The sequence below is a fragment of the Doryrhamphus excisus genome, unplaced genomic scaffold (genome assembly GCF_037039965.1).
Source record: "Doryrhamphus excisus strain RoL-2023G ecotype Guam unplaced genomic scaffold, RoL_Dexc_Guam_v1.1 HiC_scaffold_24, whole genome shotgun sequence".
Taxonomy (NCBI): domain Eukaryota; kingdom Metazoa; phylum Chordata; class Actinopteri; order Syngnathiformes; family Syngnathidae; genus Doryrhamphus; species Doryrhamphus excisus.
The window spans coordinates 6,297,501-6,305,000 of NW_027621862.1; the positions used below are offsets into that span (position 1 = coordinate 6,297,501).

A 7,500-nucleotide genomic window follows, 5' to 3' on the forward strand; every position below is an offset into this window, starting at 1 on the left:
TGCTGTAAGCTTTTTATGGTTTCTGCTCTTGCCTGACAGCAGAGGGCGCTGTTTGACACTTTTTGCTGGAGTCTAGTTTGGCCTGCGTCGCCTTCAAATAGGATCTTTTCAGTTGATCTGGTAGCTTGCGGCCATACTACCCTGAAAATGTCCGATCTCGGAAGCAATGCAAGGGCGGGCCTGGTTAGTACTTGGATGGGAGACCGCCTGGGAATACCAGGTGCTGTAAGCTTTTAATGGTTTCTGTTCCTGCCTGACAGCAGAGGGCGCTGTTTGACACTTTTTGCTGGAGTCTAGTTTGGCCTGCGTCGCCTTCAAATAGGATCTTTTCAGTTGACCTGGCAGCTTACGGCCATACTACCCTGAAAATGTCCGATCTCGGAAGCGAAGCAGGGGCGGGCCTGGTTAGTACTTGGATGGGAGACCGCCTGGGAATACCAGGTGCTGTAAGCTTTTTATGGTTTCTGCTCTTGCCTGACAGCAGAGGGCGCTGTTTGACACTTTTTGCTGGAGTCTAGTTTGGCCTGCGTCGCCTTCAAATAGGATCTTTTCAGTTGACCTGGCAGCTTAGGGCCATACTACCCTGAAAACACCCGATCTCGTCCGATCTCGGAAGCTAAGCAGGGGCGGGCCTGGTTAGTACTTGAATGGGAGACCGCCTGGGAATACCAGGTGCTGTAAGCTTATTATGGTTTCTGCTCTTGCCTGACAGCAGAGGGCGCTGTTTGACACTTTTTGCTGGAGTCTAGTTTGGCCTGCGTCACCTTCAAATAGGATCTTTTCAGTTGACCTGGCAGCTTACGGCCATACTACCCTGAAAACGCCCGATCTTGTCCGATCTCGGAAGCTAAGCAGGTGCGGGCCTGGTTAGTACTTGGATGGGAGACCGCCTGGGAATACCAGGTGCTGTAAGTTTTTATGGTTTCTGCTCTTGCCTGACAGCAGAGGGCGCTGTTTGACACTTTTTGCTGGAGTCTAGTTTGGCCTGTGTCGCTTTCAAATAGGATCTTTTCAGTTGACCTGTCAGCTTACGGCCATACTACCCTGAAAAGGCCCGATCTGGGAAGTTAAGAAGGGGCGGGCCTGGTTAGTACTTGGATGGGAGACCGCCTGGGAATACCAGGTGCTGTAAGATTTTTATGGTTCCTGCTCTTGCCTGACAGCAGAGGGCCCTGTTTGACACTTTTTGCTGGAGTCTAGTTTGGCCTGCGTCGCCTTCAAATAGGATCTTTTCAGTTGACCTGGCAGCTTACGGCCATACTACCCTGAAAACGTCTCATCTCGGAAGCAAAGCAGGGGCGGGCCTGGTTAGTACTTGGATGGGAGACCGCCTGGGAATGCCAGGTGCTGTAAGCTTTTTATGGTTTCTGCTCTTGCCTGACAGCAGAGGGCGCTGTTTGAAACTATTTGCTGGAGTCTAGTTTGGCCTGCGTCGCCTTCAAATAGGATCTTTTCAGTAGACCTGGCAGCTTACGGCCATACTACCCTGAAAACACCCGATCTCGGAAGTTAAGAAGGAGCGGGCCTGGTTAGTACTTGGATGGAAGACCGCCTGGGAATACCAGGTGCTGTAAGCTTTTTATGGTTTCTGCTCTTGCCTGACAGCAGAGGGCGCTGTTTGACACTTTTTGCTGGAGTCTAGTTTGGCCTGCGTCGCCTTCAAATAGGATCTTTTCAGTTGACCTGGCAGCTTACGGCCATACTACCCTGAAAACGCCTGATCATGTCTGATCTCGGAAGCGAAGCAGGGCCGGGCCTGGTTAGTACTTGGATGGGAGACCGCCTATGAATACCAGGTGCTGTAAGCTTATTATGGTTTCTGCTCTTGCCTGACAGCAGAGGGCGCTGTTTGACACTTTTTGCTGGAGTCTAGTTTGGCCTGCGTCACCTTCAAATAGGATCTTTTCAGTTGACCTGGCAGCTTACGGCCATACTACCCTGAAAACGCCCGATCTTGTCCGATCTCGGAAGCTAAGCAGGTGCGGGCCTGGTTAGTACTTGGATGGGAGGCCGCCTGGGAATACCAGGTGCTGAAAGCTTTTTATGGTTTCTGCTCTTGCCTGACAGCAGAGGGCGCTGTTTGACACTTTTTGCTGGAGTCTAGTTTGGCCTTCGTCGCCTTCAAATAGGATCTTTTCAGTTGACCTGGCAGCTTACGGCCATACTACCCTGAAAACGCCCGATCTCGGAAGTTACGAAGGAGCGGGCCTGGTTAGTACTTGGATGGGAGACCGCCTGGGAATACCAGGTGCTGTAAGCTTTTTATGGTTTCTGCTCTTGCCTGACAGCAGAGGGCGCTGTTTGACACTTTTTGCTGGAGTCTAGTTTGGCCTGCGTCGCCTTCAAATAGGATCTTTTCAGTTGACCTGGCAGCTTACGGCCATACTACCCTGAAAACGCCCGATCTCGTCCGATCTCGGAAGCGAAGCAGGGGCGGGCCTGGTTAGTACTTGGGTGGGAGACCGCCTGGGAATACCAGGTGCTGTAAGCTTTTTATGGTTTCTGCTCTTGCCTGACAGCAGAGGGCGCTGTTTGACACTTTTTGCTGGAGTCTAGTTTGGCCTGTGTCGCCTTCAAATAGGATCTTTTCAGTTGACCTGTCAGCTTACGGCCATACTACCCTGAAAACGCCCGATCTCGTCTGATCTCGAAGCTAAGCAAGGGCGGGACTGGTTAGTACTTGGATGGGAGGCCGCCTGGGAATACCAGGTGCTGAAAGCTTTTTATGGTTTCTGCTCTTGCCTGACAGCAGAGGGCGCTGTTTGACACTTTTTGCTGGAGTCTAGTTTGGCCTTCGTCGCCTTCAAATAGGATCTTTTCAGTTGACCTGGCAGCTTACGGCCATACTACCCTGAAAACGCCCGATCTCGGAAGTTACGAAGGAGCGGGCCTGGTTAGTACTTGGATGGGAGACCGCCTGGGAATACCAGGTGCTGTAAGCTTTTTATGGTTTCTGCTCTTGCCTGACAGCAGAGGGCGCTGTTTGACACTTTTTGCTGGAGTCTAGTTTGGCCTGCGTCGCCTTCAAATAGGATCTTTTCAGTTGACCTGGCAGCTTACGGCCATACTACCCTGAAAACGCCCGATCTCGTCCGATCTCGGAAGCGAAGCAGGGGCGGGCCTGGTTAGTACTTGGGTGGGAGACCGCCTGGGAATACCAGGTGCTGTAAGCTTTTTATGGTTTCTGCTCTTGCCTGACAGCAGAGGGCGCTGTTTGACACTTTTTGCTGGAGTCTAGTTTGGCCTGCGTCGCCTTCAAATAGGATCATTTCAGTTGACCTGGCAGCTTACGGCCATACTACCCTGAAAACACCCGATCTCGGAAGTTAAGAAGGGGCGGGCCTTGTTAGTACTTGGATGGGAGACCGCCTGGGAATACCAGGTGCTGTAAGCTTTTTATGGTTTCTGCTCTTGCCTGACAGCAGAGGGCGCTGTTTGACACTTTTTGCTGGAGTCTAGTTTGGCCTGCGTCGCCTTCTAATAGGATCTTTTCAGTTGACCTGGCAGCTTACGGCCATACTACCCTGAAAATGTCCGATCTCGGAAGCAATGCAGGGGCGGGCCTGGTTAGTACTTGGATGGGAGACCGCCTGGGAATACCAGGTGCTGTAAGCTTTTTATAGTTTCTGCTCTTGCCTGACAGCAGAGGGCGCTGTTTGACACTTTTTGCTGGAGTCTAGTTTGGCCTGCGTCGCCTTCAAATAGGATCTTTTCAGTTGACCTGGCAGCTTACGGCCATACTACCCTGAAAACGCCCGATCTTGGAAGTTAAGCAGGGGCGTGCCTGGTTAGTACTTGGATGGGAGACCGCCTGGGAATACCAGGTGCTGTAAGCTTTTTATGGCTTCTGCTCTTGCCTGACAGCAGAGGGCGCTGTTTGACACTTTCTGCTGGAGTCTAGTTTGGCCTGCGTCGCCTTCAAATAGGATCTTTTCAGTTGACCTGGCAGTTTACGGCCATACTACCCTGAAAACACCCGATCTCGTCCGATCTCGGAAGCTAAGCAGGGGCGGGCCTGGTTAGTACTTGAATGGGAGACTGCCTGGGAATACCAGGTGCTGTAAGCTTTTAATGGTTTCTGCTCTTGCCTGACAGCAGAGGGCGCTGTTTGAGACTTTTTGCTGGAGTCTAGTTTGGCCTGCGTCGCCTTCAAATAGGATCTTTTCAGTTGACCTGGCAGCTTACGGCCATACTACCCTGAAAACGCCTGATCATGTCTGATCTCGGAAGCGAAGCAGGGCCGGGCCTGGTTAGTACTTGGATGGGAGACCGCCTATGAATACCAGGTGCTGTAAGCTTATTATGGTTTCTGCTCTTGCCTGACAGCAGAGGGCGCTGTTTGACACTTTTTGCTGGAGTCTAGTTTGGCCTGCGTCACCTTCAAATAGGATCTTTTCAGTTGACCTGGCAGCTTACGGCCATACTACCCTGAAAACGCCCGATCTTGTCCGATCTCGGAAGCTAAGCAGGTGCGGGCCTGGTTAGTACTTGGATGGGAGGCCGCCTGGGAATACCAGGTGCTGAAAGCTTTTTATGGTTTCTGCTCTTGCCTGACAGCAGAGGGCGCTGTTTGACACTTTTTGCTGGAGTCTAGTTTGGCCTTCGTCGCCTTCAAATAGGATCTTTTCAGTTGACCTGGCAGCTTACGGCCATACTACCCTGAAAACGCCCGATCTCGGAAGTTACGAAGGAGCGGGCCTGGTTAGTACTTGGATGGGAGACCGCCTGGGAATACCAGGTGCTGTAAGCTTTTTATGGTTTCTGCTCTTGCCTGACAGCAGAGGGCGCTGTTTGACACTTTTTGCTGGAGTCTAGTTTGGCCTGCGTCGCCTTCAAATAGGATCTTTTCAGTTGACCTGGCAGCTTACGGCCATACTACCCTGAAAACGCCCGATCTCGTCCGATCTCGGAAGCGAAGCAGGGGCGGGCCTGGTTAGTACTTGGGTGGGAGACCGCCTGGGAATACCAGGTGCTGTAAGCTTTTTATGGTTTCTGCTCTTGCCTGACAGCAGAGGGCGCTGTTTGACACTTTTTGCTGGAGTCTAGTTTGGCCTGTGTCGCCTTCAAATAGGATCTTTTCAGTTGACCTGTCAGCTTACGGCCATACTACCCTGAAAACGCCCGATCTCGTCTGATCTCGAAGCTAAGCAAGGGCGGGCCTGGTTAGTACTTGGATGGGAGGCCGCCTGGGAATACCAGGTGCTGAAAGCTTTTTATGGTTTCTGCTCTTGCCTGACAGCAGAGGGCGCTGTTTGACACTTTTTGCTGGAGTCTAGTTTGGCCTTCGTCGCCTTCAAATAGGATCTTTTCAGTTGACCTGGCAGCTTACGGCCATACTACCCTGAAAACGCCCGATCTCGGAAGTTACGAAGGAGCGGGCCTGGTTAGTACTTGGATGGGAGACCGCCTGGGAATACCAGGTGCTGTAAGCTTTTTATGGTTTCTGCTCTTGCCTGACAGCAGAGGGCGCTGTTTGACACTTTTTGCTGGAGTCTAGTTTGGCCTGCGTCGCCTTCAAATAGGATCTTTTCAGTTGACCTGGCAGCTTACGGCCATACTACCCTGAAAACGCCCGATCTCGTCCGATCTCGGAAGCGAAGCAGGGGCGGGCCTGGTTAGTACTTGGGTGGGAGACCGCCTGGGAATACCAGGTGCTGTAAGCTTTTTATGGTTTCTGCTCTTGCCTGACAGCAGAGGGCGCTGTTTGACACTTTTTGCTGGAGTCTAGTTTGGCCTGCGTCGCCTTCAAATAGGATCATTTCAGTTGACCTGGCAGCTTACGGCCATACTACCCTGAAAACACCCGATCTCGGAAGTTAAGAAGGGGCGGGCCTTGTTAGTACTTGGATGGGAGACCGCCTGGGAATACCAGGTGCTGTAAGCTTTTTATGGTTTCTGCTCTTGCCTGACAGCAGAGGGCGCTGTTTGACACTTTTTGCTGGAGTCTAGTTTGGCCTGCGTCGCCTTCTAATAGGATCTTTTCAGTTGACCTGGCAGCTTACGGCCATACTACCCTGAAAATGTCCGATCTCGGAAGCAATGCAGGGGCGGGCCTGGTTAGTACTTGGATGGGAGACCGCCTGGGAATACCAGGTGCTGTAAGCTTTTTATAGTTTCTGCTCTTGCCTGACAGCAGAGGGCGCTGTTTGACACTTTTTGCTGGAGTCTAGTTTGGCCTGCGTCGCCTTCAAATAGGATCTTTTCAGTTGACCTGGCAGCTTACGGCCATACTACCCTGAAAACGCCCGATCTTGGAAGTTAAGCAGGGGCGTGCCTGGTTAGTACTTGGATGGGAGACCGCCTGGAAATACCAGGTGCTGTAAGCTTTTTATGGCTTCTGCTCTTGCCTGACAGCAGAGGGCGCTGTTTGACACTTTCTGCTGGAGTCTAGTTTGGCCTGCGTCGCCTTCAAATAGGATCTTTTCAGTTGACCTGGCAGTTTACGGCCATACTACCCTGAAAACACCCGATCTCGTCCGATCTCGGAAGCTAAGCAGGGGCGGGCCTGGTTAGTACTTGAATGGGAGACCGCCTGGGAATACCAGGTGCTGTAAGCTTTTAATGGTTTCTGCTCTTGCCTGACAGCAGAGGGCGCTGTTTGAGACTTTTTGCTGGAGTCTAGTTTGGCCTGCGTCGCCTTCAAATAGGATCTTTTCAGTTGACCTGGCAGCTTACGGCCATACTACCCTGAAAACGCCCGATCTCGGAAGCAAAGCAGGGACGGGCCTGGTTAGTACTTGGATGGGAGACCGCCTGGGAATACCAGCTGCTGTAAGCTTTTTATGGTTTCTGCTCTTGCCTGACAGCAGAGGGCGCTGTTTGACACTTTTTGCTGGAGTCTAGTTTGGCCTGCGTCGCCTTCAAATAGGATCTTTTCAGTTGACCTGGCAGCTTACGGCCATACTACCCTGAAAACGCCCGATCTCGGAAGTTAAGAAGGGGCGGGCCTGGTTAGTACTTGGATGGGAGACCGCCTGGGAATACCAGGTGCTGTAAGCTTTTTATGGTTTCTGCTCTTGCCTGACAGCAGAGGGCGCTGTTTGACACTTTTTGCTAGAGTCTAGTTTGGCCTGCGTCGCCTTCAAATAGGATCTTTTCAGTTGACCTGGCAGCTTACGGCCATACTACCCTAAAAATGCCCGATCTCGTCCGATCTCGGAAGCTAAACAGGGGAGGGCCTGGTTAGTACTTGGATGGGAGACCGCCTGGGAATACCAGGTGCTGTAAGCTTTTTATGGTTTCTGCTCTTGCCTGACAGCAGAGGGCGCTGTTTGACACTTTTTGCTGGAGTCTAGTTTGGCCTGCGTCGCCTTCAAATAGGATATTTTCATTTGACCTGGCAGCTTACGGCCATACTACCCTGAAAACGCCGATCTCGTCAGATCTCGGAAGCTAAGCAGGGACGGGCCTGGTGAGTACTTGAATGGGAGACCGCCTGGGAATACCAGGTGCTGTAAGCTTTTAATGGTTTCTGCTCTTGCCTGACAGCAGAGGGCGCTG

At 52.0% G+C, this 7,500-nt stretch overlaps 14 non-coding genes and 20 pseudogenes across 14 annotated transcripts; all 34 read left to right on the forward strand.

Moving 5' to 3' along the window:
• LOC144896010 (5S ribosomal RNA) overlaps nucleotides 1-11 on the forward strand; it is a 119-nt pseudogene extending 108 nt beyond the window's left edge.
• A 112-nt stretch (nucleotides 12-123) lies between these two features.
• LOC144896822 (5S ribosomal RNA) lies at nucleotides 124-232 on the forward strand (annotated as a pseudogene).
• A 112-nt stretch (nucleotides 233-344) lies between these two features.
• On the forward strand, nucleotides 345-453 carry LOC144896289 (5S ribosomal RNA; annotated as a pseudogene).
• A 112-nt stretch (nucleotides 454-565) lies between these two features.
• On the forward strand, nucleotides 566-684 carry LOC144896801 (5S ribosomal RNA). Its single transcript, XR_013626483.1, has one exon. It is a non-coding gene; the product is annotated as a 5S ribosomal RNA (ribosomal RNA).
• A 112-nt stretch (nucleotides 685-796) lies between these two features.
• On the forward strand, nucleotides 797-915 carry LOC144895594 (5S ribosomal RNA). The gene has a single exon (XR_013626098.1). It is a non-coding gene; the product is annotated as a 5S ribosomal RNA (ribosomal RNA).
• A 111-nt stretch (nucleotides 916-1,026) lies between these two features.
• Nucleotides 1,027-1,135, forward strand: LOC144896843 (5S ribosomal RNA; annotated as a pseudogene).
• Nucleotides 1,136-1,247: 112 nt separating this feature from the next.
• On the forward strand, nucleotides 1,248-1,356 carry LOC144896689 (5S ribosomal RNA; annotated as a pseudogene).
• A 112-nt stretch (nucleotides 1,357-1,468) lies between these two features.
• On the forward strand, nucleotides 1,469-1,577 carry LOC144896347 (5S ribosomal RNA; annotated as a pseudogene).
• Nucleotides 1,578-1,689: 112 nt separating this feature from the next.
• Nucleotides 1,690-1,808, forward strand: LOC144895761 (5S ribosomal RNA). Its single transcript, XR_013626269.1, has one exon. It is a non-coding gene; the product is annotated as a 5S ribosomal RNA (ribosomal RNA).
• A 112-nt stretch (nucleotides 1,809-1,920) lies between these two features.
• Nucleotides 1,921-2,039, forward strand: LOC144895857 (5S ribosomal RNA). The gene has a single exon (XR_013626363.1). It is a non-coding gene; the product is annotated as a 5S ribosomal RNA (ribosomal RNA).
• A 112-nt stretch (nucleotides 2,040-2,151) lies between these two features.
• LOC144896536 (5S ribosomal RNA) lies at nucleotides 2,152-2,260 on the forward strand (annotated as a pseudogene).
• A 112-nt stretch (nucleotides 2,261-2,372) lies between these two features.
• Nucleotides 2,373-2,491, forward strand: LOC144896376 (5S ribosomal RNA). The gene has a single exon (XR_013626438.1). It is a non-coding gene; the product is annotated as a 5S ribosomal RNA (ribosomal RNA).
• Nucleotides 2,492-2,603: 112 nt separating this feature from the next.
• Nucleotides 2,604-2,721, forward strand: LOC144896470 (5S ribosomal RNA; annotated as a pseudogene).
• Nucleotides 2,722-2,833: 112 nt separating this feature from the next.
• On the forward strand, nucleotides 2,834-2,942 carry LOC144896537 (5S ribosomal RNA; annotated as a pseudogene).
• Nucleotides 2,943-3,054: 112 nt separating this feature from the next.
• LOC144896387 (5S ribosomal RNA) lies at nucleotides 3,055-3,173 on the forward strand. The gene has a single exon (XR_013626439.1). It is a non-coding gene; the product is annotated as a 5S ribosomal RNA (ribosomal RNA).
• Nucleotides 3,174-3,285: 112 nt separating this feature from the next.
• LOC144896237 (5S ribosomal RNA) lies at nucleotides 3,286-3,394 on the forward strand (annotated as a pseudogene).
• Nucleotides 3,395-3,506: 112 nt separating this feature from the next.
• LOC144896586 (5S ribosomal RNA) lies at nucleotides 3,507-3,615 on the forward strand (annotated as a pseudogene).
• Nucleotides 3,616-3,727: 112 nt separating this feature from the next.
• On the forward strand, nucleotides 3,728-3,836 carry LOC144896293 (5S ribosomal RNA; annotated as a pseudogene).
• Nucleotides 3,837-3,948: 112 nt separating this feature from the next.
• Nucleotides 3,949-4,067, forward strand: LOC144897101 (5S ribosomal RNA). The gene has a single exon (XR_013626671.1). It is a non-coding gene; the product is annotated as a 5S ribosomal RNA (ribosomal RNA).
• Nucleotides 4,068-4,179: 112 nt separating this feature from the next.
• LOC144895762 (5S ribosomal RNA) lies at nucleotides 4,180-4,298 on the forward strand. The gene has a single exon (XR_013626270.1). It is a non-coding gene; the product is annotated as a 5S ribosomal RNA (ribosomal RNA).
• Nucleotides 4,299-4,410: 112 nt separating this feature from the next.
• LOC144895858 (5S ribosomal RNA) lies at nucleotides 4,411-4,529 on the forward strand. Its single transcript, XR_013626364.1, has one exon. It is a non-coding gene; the product is annotated as a 5S ribosomal RNA (ribosomal RNA).
• Nucleotides 4,530-4,641: 112 nt separating this feature from the next.
• LOC144896538 (5S ribosomal RNA) lies at nucleotides 4,642-4,750 on the forward strand (annotated as a pseudogene).
• Nucleotides 4,751-4,862: 112 nt separating this feature from the next.
• On the forward strand, nucleotides 4,863-4,981 carry LOC144896398 (5S ribosomal RNA). Its single transcript, XR_013626440.1, has one exon. It is a non-coding gene; the product is annotated as a 5S ribosomal RNA (ribosomal RNA).
• Nucleotides 4,982-5,093: 112 nt separating this feature from the next.
• On the forward strand, nucleotides 5,094-5,211 carry LOC144896039 (5S ribosomal RNA; annotated as a pseudogene).
• Nucleotides 5,212-5,323: 112 nt separating this feature from the next.
• Nucleotides 5,324-5,432, forward strand: LOC144896539 (5S ribosomal RNA; annotated as a pseudogene).
• Nucleotides 5,433-5,544: 112 nt separating this feature from the next.
• LOC144896409 (5S ribosomal RNA) lies at nucleotides 5,545-5,663 on the forward strand. The gene has a single exon (XR_013626442.1). It is a non-coding gene; the product is annotated as a 5S ribosomal RNA (ribosomal RNA).
• A 112-nt stretch (nucleotides 5,664-5,775) lies between these two features.
• On the forward strand, nucleotides 5,776-5,884 carry LOC144896238 (5S ribosomal RNA; annotated as a pseudogene).
• A 112-nt stretch (nucleotides 5,885-5,996) lies between these two features.
• LOC144896587 (5S ribosomal RNA) lies at nucleotides 5,997-6,105 on the forward strand (annotated as a pseudogene).
• A 112-nt stretch (nucleotides 6,106-6,217) lies between these two features.
• LOC144896515 (5S ribosomal RNA) lies at nucleotides 6,218-6,326 on the forward strand (annotated as a pseudogene).
• Nucleotides 6,327-6,438: 112 nt separating this feature from the next.
• Nucleotides 6,439-6,557, forward strand: LOC144895779 (5S ribosomal RNA). Its single transcript, XR_013626287.1, has one exon. It is a non-coding gene; the product is annotated as a 5S ribosomal RNA (ribosomal RNA).
• Nucleotides 6,558-6,669: 112 nt separating this feature from the next.
• Nucleotides 6,670-6,778, forward strand: LOC144896350 (5S ribosomal RNA; annotated as a pseudogene).
• A 112-nt stretch (nucleotides 6,779-6,890) lies between these two features.
• On the forward strand, nucleotides 6,891-6,999 carry LOC144895969 (5S ribosomal RNA; annotated as a pseudogene).
• Nucleotides 7,000-7,111: 112 nt separating this feature from the next.
• On the forward strand, nucleotides 7,112-7,230 carry LOC144897292 (5S ribosomal RNA). Its single transcript, XR_013626862.1, has one exon. It is a non-coding gene; the product is annotated as a 5S ribosomal RNA (ribosomal RNA).
• Nucleotides 7,231-7,342: 112 nt separating this feature from the next.
• LOC144895623 (5S ribosomal RNA) lies at nucleotides 7,343-7,460 on the forward strand. The gene has a single exon (XR_013626127.1). It is a non-coding gene; the product is annotated as a 5S ribosomal RNA (ribosomal RNA).
• The last annotated feature ends 40 nt before the right edge of the window (nucleotides 7,461-7,500 follow it).